An 8,215-nucleotide genomic window follows, 5' to 3' on the forward strand; every position below is an offset into this window, starting at 1 on the left:
ACTTTAACACATCCAGAGCTAGGCGGTATTTATGCTATGGGTTTCAGAACTGACGTCATGGTGATAGTTAAAATCAGGAAGCACTGGAGAAAACTGTTGGAAAGCATCCCATTGAGATTCCCTGTTACTGGAAATAACTCCGTGTAGGTCTCTGACATTCTGCCAGCCCTTTCAACTGTTTAAACTTTTACTAAAAGCACACGACTGCATTGTGAAAGTCATCCACATGAAGTAGAGGTAGGAAGCTAGAGCCTGGAGCAGTGGGTAATTCAGATGCAATTTCACCTGCTTATTAATACAGGAAATTTGAGTGGGCAGTATTTGGAGATGGCCATCAAATGTGGAATCTCCACCTTGTGTTCCCTCGGGGAGCACCATGAACACACAGAGGCACAGGGACATGGCAGCACAGGAACTGCTTGCTGCTGCTGCTTCTTCCCATCCTGTGCACTCTTTTGCTTGTTGATGTAGATTCCTTGTTTTCTCTGGAGGCTGCTGGTCACTAAACAGGTCAGGTTGCAGGCAGGCAGGTTTCTGCAGGAGGCAGAGATTTGAGATAGTGTGCCTGGAGCCCAGTGCATGAGCAGAAGAAGTGAAATATTGAGCAAGAAAAAATGAAATCTGGGCAGAAAGCCCAGTGCTAGATCCAGAGAGGTCGCTGTGCACAGGGGCACAGTGTGCTGCTCATGTCAGAGTTTATCATACAGGATAACAGAGTAAAACACTGCTCCTCTTGGCTTGCCAATAAAACTAGTCCTCACAGGCTGCTTGCCAGCTCCCACAGCTCTATCAGTGATGTAAAACACCACAGTGTGCACTTCGTTTCAGCTTTTTTTTTTTTTTATTTTTTTTTTTTTTTTTAAACCGTTAGACCTCATGCAGCAGCATCACAGAGCAAAAAGCCTGCTCTAAGCCTGATCGGCACAAAAGGCAGCTGAATCGAGCTAGAGGGGAGCAAGCTGAGACTATGCTGTAGTTCTCTTCCAGGAGGGCTGTATAAACTGGGTTAAAAAGTTTTGAGCCTAATTTTTTTTTTATTCAAAAAGAAGAACAGGAGAAGAATTGAAGAGAACAAGTGCAGGCAAGAGGTGGTGAAGGAACGGATGTTGTACCTCCCCAGTTGGAACTCACCCCCCAGAATATCAGAGCTATTTCAGTCAATACAAAATACAAAAGTTAGACAGAAGCCTGCTTAGAAACCTGCCTAGTAACAGAGTGATAAATTAAGTACATCTGCTTATGGTACCTGCATCCTGCAGCTTGGCAGGAGTGTTTCAGAAAGAGAAGCTGAGCTTCACCCTGGTGCAGGGCTCCCCGCTCACCTGCTCACCCCTGTAGTGGCAGCAAGCTACCCCCACCTGCTTCCTCAAAGCATTACCTTTCCAGCATGAGCAAAATGTAATCCCTACAGGTGGCCAGCTGCCAGTCCTTCCTGGTGTCCTAAACCTTGCTAGAATTTCACCAGTATGCTTCCTCCCAGCCTAAGTTTATATTATTACATTAATTACTTCATTTGCACCGTATTTGTATTACAGTGGTTTAATCCATTTGCTGTAGTCCATAATTAATATTAAGTAAAGCACTATCAAAAATCACTCCTTTGGCATACTCCACTCTTATTGTTCCCAGCTCATGTCTGGGTCCCCCCATGTTTTGCCTCTGCTTGGCCCCACATGTCTGGCAAGGCATGTTTTTGCCAAACATACAAAGACAACTCCTTTGAATACCCTTGACTTTAGAGTCTTTTTTCTGTCTTTGACTGATAAAGTCTTAGAGCCATTTGTTAAGGAATAAAAATCAACCTTTTCTACATTTTTTTTTTTCCCTAGAGGATGTCAATACTTGTCAAACATATGAAAGCACAATCCTGCACATGCTGCAGGGAAATGCAAAATCAATTTACGTCTGTCATATTCTAACAGCTTTTGGGAAGTAACAAAACAGCAAAGACAAATTCCAAGGTCACCAGCAGTATCTGAACATATAGAATTGCTCTCCTTCTCTTACTGGGGTTTATTTTCAAAATGCCAACAAGAGAACTATTTGAAAACCAATCTGTCTTATGTTTGCTCATTTCCCATCCTCACACATTTTCATTTTTCTGACTGGCCTCTGAATACAAGATACAAACACTATAACCTGCCAAAGCAAGGCTGTAAGGAACTCCTTACTCCTTTTGGACAGGAGGAAACAAAAAGGTAGAAGATGCATCTCACCTGCTGAGGCATTTCTGCTGAGCTTTTCCATCTCGTACAGGCACTAGCAACTCCATGGCCACTGGGTGTCAGCATCTGTGCTTCATTGCAGAGGAGGAAAGCAGGTGCAGCTTTGCTTCTGCCAGAATTCAGTATTTATTGCACGAAAATTAAATAGAGGAGACAAGGCTCTCTCACCGTAAGACAGATGAGTTTTACTCTCTTTGTGCTGCTAAGTAGAGAAGTACCACACCTTCTTTCCATAATTCATTACCAGGCTGACTGCTGGCTAGTATCAGCCCTTGCATCACGTCCATGAGCCAGTGCTGCTGCACTGATGGAAGCTGTGTCTCCCATGCCATATGCCAGCCCTGTCCCTACCCTACCTCCTACCCTTCTGCCACTGAGCACCCCCAGAAATACCCAATCAGCTCTAGGTTCAGCCCAGCAGGGACTGTGTCTCGCTCTGCGTCCTCGTCTCGCTGTAGTATCAGCTCCTTCACAATGTCCATCCCCGAGCCATCCCACCACGCTTCTCAGCACATCATTGAGCCACCACAGATCTAGGCATAGATCCTAAAAGGATGCAAAGTTGCACGGCCCACCTGGCTTCATCTTTCAGATGTTGAAACTTTTGGAGTACAGTAGCTAATGATCTCATCAGTAAATCTAAAGAGCTTCATGTGCTGTGGTGGGTTTGCAGCTTGCTTCTTTGTGTGACAGGGTACATCTGAGAGTACTGTCAAGTTCTTTATGTCTGTGTAGAAGCTGAATTTTCTCAGGAGGATGTGTGGTTCTCATAGCTTCGAGGCAAACAAGTACAGCTGATGCATGTGCTTAACAAAACAATTTGAGGCAACATATTGTGGCTGAGCTGTCTGAACAGCTGAAGCAGCTCTGCAAACCGTCTGTGTCAAGATCCTCTTCCTGGAGTGCAGAGAAATAAAACAACCCAATGAGGAGTGATGGCCACTGCAAGGTTTGCACCGAAAAGGAATATTCATCTTGCTGCATTCCCTGGGCTTCTTGCCTCCTGTGCCAATACCCATGCAGATGTACTGCGGGACTGCCCTGCTCAGGAAATGAAATGCCATATAGGCAGGGGTGTTATGCCAACAGACACATTTCAAAAACTAATTCAAAAATCCTAAACACAGCCATGACATTTTCCTTTCTGATGGCTCACCCAGGAAACAACTTCAGGTCTCACTCCACTGAGATCTGAGTGCAGGTGCACCACTGAGTGCAGGGACCTGGCGGGCATGGTCCTGCACCCTCCTCCCTCCCCAGTGTGGGGACCAACAGGGACATGAGCCAGAGCAGCACCTCTGCCTTCTCCTAGATACCAAGGTAGTCCGTATTGCCCTGCCTTTGCTAGAAGGTACAAAATGTTGCCCAAAGTTCCTGCAGCAACATGGGAGTGATTTGAGACATGGCGATCAGTGATCATGCAAAAAGTACATATATTTTGTTTCCTGGGAAGCTGTGAATACAGCTGGTAAAGGCATGTCACACCTTTGGTATATTTGAATGATGCTTCTGAAGCAACTCTCCAAAGCATCAGTGACTTGCAGGATTTATTTTCATTTAGAAAAAATAAAGTAATAATTTCTAATATCTTCCTGTTGTTGTTGTTCCCATAGTAGGGAACAACATTCTTCTTAGATAGAATTCACTTATCTAGATATATTTATGATTAAAAAAGACAAAGGGTGGCAGAATGTTTTTCACTGGAATTCACCCAGCGGCGGAGAAAACACACATACCAGACACATGAAGTTCTTTGGAAAAGAAGGTCTGTATTTCAAGACTAAAATCTGTAAACACAGCAGTCCCTCACCACCCAGGAATGGGGTCAGACTCAGAGCACTGAACTGTTCATCTGCCCACAGTTGGAAAGAAAGCTTGCATTGAAACACACACTAGGTAAACTGAAGATGCTGAGTTTCCCATGTGAATGCATGTCACTGTAAGCGTCCAGCCTTCCCCAGCTCCCCTTCACTCCAGATTTGCTGTTGATCTGCCTGTGGACATATCACTCTTGTTTTCCCCAGCCTCGCTGCCTGTGTGGCCATGATGCATAAGTGCAACTTCAGTAACAACAAACAGATGCAAAAGGCGTAGCAATGTGCTACGAGGTTCAGCGCACAGACCTTTCTCCATGGAAAATTTACACAGGAGATGAAACTGGAGACAACAGACAGAGGTTACCATCTGCCTCCAGGTATCCAAACATACTTGCAGGGTCTGGCTGCAGTCAGCAGAACTGGGGAGCTGGGGAGAGATGTTGTGCCACTGAGAGGTCCCCATCTGTTGCATAAAGTCCAGGAAAGGACACTCCGTGCCTTTTATCTGATGGTGTTCCTGCTCTTAACTGTTGAACTGGAAATATGTCCCAACCTTTGAGACTCTCCTATCAGTCCTGGCTGGTAGCTGCCCAGAAATTTTTGCCCATACTGGCAATTTATTTAGAAACATCACACTGAGAAAACAATAACCTTGCTGCCTGCCAGGTTTAGCTGAGTCCGCTTTTAACAACAGAGATCTTAAAAAAACAACAACACAATTTATTTTACTGGAGCAAAAACATGAAACTCCTGGCTGCACAGCTGGAAATGCAGTGACAAAGAAAAGCATTGAACAAGTCAGTTAGTGCAAAGCCCTCAAAGCTGCTCACCAGTATTTTCTGAGCTACACCAGCTAATGACAGCCCTACAGGACGTTACCTCAATGCTGCAGCTCCCCAGAGCAGACCAAGACTGGGTTTAATAATACTCAATGTCCACGAAAATGCAGTTGTGGGTAAATAAAACATACTTAAGTGACTAAGAGCAGTCAGGATTGGGCTAGCTAAACTGGTTAATTCTGGATGCTTCTATGAATACGAATGAAATATTGTTTCATACAACAAGAGCTTGGTTCAGGGCTGGGAACATGCTGCCTCTGCCATCCCTTGACTTCACAATGTCCTCCTTGTGGAAGATGCTCTGGCTCAGCATGGCCTTGCCTGCCTGCCTCCAACATTGTGGCATTTTTCACGGCTCCACCAGGACTTGGAAGGGCCACAGAACAAAAATAGTGTTCTTGCTTCAAGATGTTTGTTCTTCCCATGCTTTGGGATGTATCGCCCAGGAGGTCAGAGGTGTCATAATGCAGATGGATGGCTTGGTGCCCAAGCAATGCCAGCTGGCAATCTGAGGATGTGGGGCACTGAGCTGCACCCTCCTGCTGCACCCCTGTAACATAAATTCCTGTCTGAATGCAAGGGCTGAGCCCTCAGTAGGCTTCTTGGTTGCTGTTGCTGCTCCTTCGTCAGAAAGTGCTGCTCCAGACATGAAATACTGCAGCTGATAGAAACCTGCTTCTAATTTCTAGTTTATTTCTGGCCCTTTTTATATGCCAATATTCCTCTCCAGTCTAAATAGCTCCTTTCCCTTTTTAGTCAGAACAAGCACTCCCTGATGTCCTCCTGCAGAGCTTTCTTTCCCCCATTCTTGGCTGCTAGGGGTACAAGCCGAGCTCTTTACTCTCCTCACATCCAAAGGGCTCTCAGTGCCACTGCCTGGACTTGGGTCCCTTCACCATGCCTGTCAGCGGGGCTATTGTTCAGGCCCAACACATAGTACAGTCTATTTTTGTAAAAGCAGAAGTGCCAACTGCCTGCAATACAACAGGCAATCATATTCTTTTACTCCCAAAGTGTAAAGGTCTGCCTAAGGAAAAATACCATTTGTTGACCATGGTTTTCTGCATTGCCTGCTTTTTTGCATGGGTTCAGTAACGCACCCCGCTACTTTGCTAAATGCCATCATGGGACATTCTGGTCAGGGATAAAGGGAGATTTGTCTTCAGCAATACCTAGGAAAGATGCAAGCCAGCGCACATTGGCACTTACCTGTTGCTTTGAACACTACCACAATCTTTCAGAAATGTGGACTCTGCAGGAGGGGCAATAGAGTCTTCCTCCTCAGAAAGTCACAGAAGAGCTGTCCTAGAGTCAGACTAGAAAAGGGCCCTGATAGAAATTTTCAGTGGCTTGGATTAGCACCCATCATGAGCACCATGCCATTCAGTAGCTCAGTTCTGCAGGAGGAGACACTCACAGCAGCAGCACACACAAATTTAAAATTCTGCTCTAAATTTTAACTATTGCAACCAGACAGTGGCTTAACAGGCACCAGACTACAGATTGTTTTTAGTGTATCAGCAATTTAAATAACTCAAAATGCCACAATTAGATCCTGTTAAAAACATACTTTGGATAATTAGGCTATATTTTAATTAAACATTAATTTATGTAATTTGTTATTGTGGTAATTATGATTCAAGCACAGGAACAATCAGAATGGTGGATTAAGCATGTCCCTCTGTGATGCTGCATGATTCATGTCATTGGTCACCTAATACCCAAGTGCCACTGGAGTGGCAAAACAACAGCCACTGTCCTGAGAAGCTACTGGGGAAATTGTATTCACGTGTTAATCGGTACTTAGGTTTCTGGGAAAGCAAAAGATAAGGCAACATAATGAAAGAGATAACGCGTAATGATCCAGTATGTTAAATTTTCAAAATGACTTTTTTCACCTGGATAATTTTATTGCTTTCACCATCCCAGAGTAGTCAGATATTGGACCTTTGTTACTGCTAGACACCTATCCATTTGCTGGGCACCCAGAAATCTTTGGTGCTCTGGACCAGCAGCCCAGCCTTTTGCAAAATTTTATGTAGTTGCAGAAATTTTAATTTTAAGCAAAAATATTCAGTTCCAAGCTCATGTATTTGACTGTTGGTTAAAGAACTTCTGGTGTAGTTGTTTACTGGGCAAGCATGTCTTACTGCATTGATTGTCTGTCTCATATATATTTAAAATCACTCACCTGAAGACTCCACCTCCATGTTGTTATGGGATTGCAGCATCCCTGCACGGCTGAGAAGGAATGGCACATCTCGTAGATATTTGTCAACTTCTGACAGCTTCAGAGCATGAGATTCAGTGTGGGTAAAAGGAAACAAGCTGAAGGCCTGAGACTTAAAGAAAAATGAGGGAGAGGCAGAACAGTCAATAGCAACTTCGCAGTTAAAAATGAAAAAATAAAAGCATGTTTTGTTACATGCAACCTCACCTCTACATTATGATTACGACAGTCCACGTTTCACAGTGACACCTACAAACACGTATGATCTCCCTGTTACAGGTTTCATCCCCAGCTGAACAGATTTTTCTTTTTTCCAGTGGAAGACTGAAGCATGGAGACACATCTTTTGGCTTGGTGTGGGCTCTAGGATGTGTGTTTTGTGCAGGAATAAGTGCGTGTTGATGTGTGTGTGTGTACATCTGTCCACATCTGTTCTTCTGCTGTACCTGCCAAATGCTTGGTGATCTTTGTAAGCTCTTTCCCTGGAAAAAGCTTCTGATGCCTTTTCTGCCTATGGAGAAATGGAGATAAAGCCAAATCCAGTCCTTGGCTTGGCAAGTAGCTATCCTAATGATACTGTGACCCAGGGAGGAAATCCATCCAAGAGACATCTGCATCTTTACCACATTGGGCATTGCTTTTGGAATGCCAAATTAGCGTTATTTGTCTGCAAGAATATCAAGCACGCTTCATTAACTCAAAACTAAATAATATTTCTGAAAAGCTGCTTGTGGTTTGCTTTTTTTCTTTAAAGCATAAGTTTTCCTTTGAAATTTAGATCTCCATACCCAGGGCCCTCATGGTTCAAGCACACCAGATGACTGCAACTAGCCTGCTTCACAGGCACATTACCTCTGACATGGAGGGGGAAATGCAACAACCGCACCCCAAGCCAGTGATGAACCTCTTGGAAGGACTGTCCAGAGGAAAGGCAGTTGTGGTGGGTGCGTGTCTCTGTAGGGAAAAAGGCACTAAGATCACCACATTGTTCATGCTGACTACTCATGAACCAGCATCTTTAAATTACCTCTCAGATAAAAGTTATTGCTAACCTACAAGTCATTAACACAAGAAGCTACGTAGGATGCCCTAAGGATCCTCAGC

The sequence above is a fragment of the Aythya ferina genome, assembly GCF_964211825.1.
Source record: "Aythya ferina genome assembly, chromosome: 13".
NCBI lineage: Eukaryota > Metazoa > Chordata > Aves > Anseriformes > Anatidae > Aythya > Aythya ferina.